The sequence below is a fragment of the Triticum aestivum genome, chromosome 3A (genome assembly GCF_018294505.1).
Source record: "Triticum aestivum cultivar Chinese Spring chromosome 3A, IWGSC CS RefSeq v2.1, whole genome shotgun sequence".
Lineage (NCBI taxonomy): Eukaryota > Viridiplantae > Streptophyta > Magnoliopsida > Poales > Poaceae > Triticum > Triticum aestivum.
The window spans coordinates 11,003,093-11,004,849 of NC_057800.1; positions in this window are offsets into that span (position 1 = coordinate 11,003,093).

The window sequence follows — 1,757 nt, forward strand, 5'->3', positions numbered from 1 at the left end:
GGCTATCACTCCCGACTGGACGGTACCATACATCGCGTATATCTTGAGGAAAGAACTCCCGGAGGATGAGGAAGAGGCTCGACAGATCGTCCGCCAATCCAAGGCCTTCACAGTCATAAAGGGACAGTTGTATAGGGAAAGCGCGACTGGAATCGGTCAGAAGTGCATAACACCAGAAGAGGGTCAGATGATCCTTAATGATATCCACTCGGGGACCTGTGGTCACCATGCGTCCTCTCGGACCATTGTGGCTAAAGCATACCGAGCAGGATTTTACTGGCCAAGAGCAAATGAGATGGCAAAAGAGATAGTCGACAAGTGTGGAGGTTGCCAGTTCTACTCCAACATGTCACACAAGCCTGCATCAGCCCTGAAGACCATTCCACTCGTCTGGCCCTTTGCTGTCTGGGGACTGGACATGGTCGGTCCACTGAGAACAGGCAGGAGCGGATTCACGCATGTGCTTGTGGTAGTCGACAAGTTCACCAAATGGATTGAAGCCAAGCCTATCAAAAATCTTGATGCCAGCACTGCTATCGGTTTCATCAGAGAGTTGATATTCAGATATGGGGTCCCGCATAGCATCATCACTGACAATGGGTCAAACTTCGATTCAGACAAGTTCAGAGCTTTTTGCGCCTCTCAAGGCACACGAGTCGACTACGCGTCGGTCGTGCATCCTCAGTCGAATGGACAAGCTGAAAGAGCAAATGGTCTGATTCTCAAAGGATTGAAGCCTCGATTGATGCACGATCTCAAGCACGCAGCAGGCGCTTGGGTCGACGAACTTCCGTCGGTTTTGTGGGGGCTGAGGACCACCCCGAACCGGTCGACTGGAAGAACGCCATTTTTTCTGGTTTACGGAGCCGAAGCCGTCCTGCCGAGTGATCTACTTCAAAACGCCCCCAGAGTCGAGCTTTATAGCGAAGACGAAGCAGAGCAAGCCCGGCAAGACGCAGTCGACCTCCTAGAGGAGGAGAGGGAAATGGCTATGATCAGATCGACCATCTATCAGCAAGACTTGCGTCGATTCCATGACAGAAATGTGAAGAGCCGAGCCTTCCAGGAAGGAGATTTGGTCCTCCGAGTGGATCAACAGAAACCACACAAACTTGCTCCTACTTGGGAAGGCCCCTTCATCGTCACCAGAGTCCTCCACAATGGAGCATATCACCTCTACAATGTTGATCACCAGATCGACGAGCCACGAGCTTGGAATGCGGAACTGCTCCGCCCCTTTACACTTGATTTCTCCCTTGGACGAGATGTAATAAGAAAAATTTCTGCAGTTCATTTTTACCAAAGACAAGAGCGTCCCAATAATTGCTGTCACTCTTGTTTGCATACGAAATCCCCCAGTGGGTGACTTAGCTGCGAATCCGTTTCGCCTAAGTTTGAAAAATCCTACCGAGTGGAGAGCAATCCTCCCACTCGGGGGCTTAGCTGCAGTCCAGTGCTCGCCTAAGTTCTCCCACTTAGAGGCTTAGCTGCAGTCAGGCACTTGCCTAAGTTTGAAAAAATCCTACCGAGTGGAGAGCAATCCTCCCACTCGGGGGCTTAGCTGCAGTCCAGTACTCGCCTAAGTTCTCTCACTTAGAGGCTTAGCTGCAGTCAGGCACTCGCCTAAGTTTGAAAAAATCCTACCGAGTGGAGAGCAATCCTCCCACTCGGGGGCTTAGCTGCAGTCCAGTACTCGCCTAAGTTCTCTCACTTAGAGGCTTAGCTGCAGTCAGGCACTCGCCTAAGTTTGAAAAAAT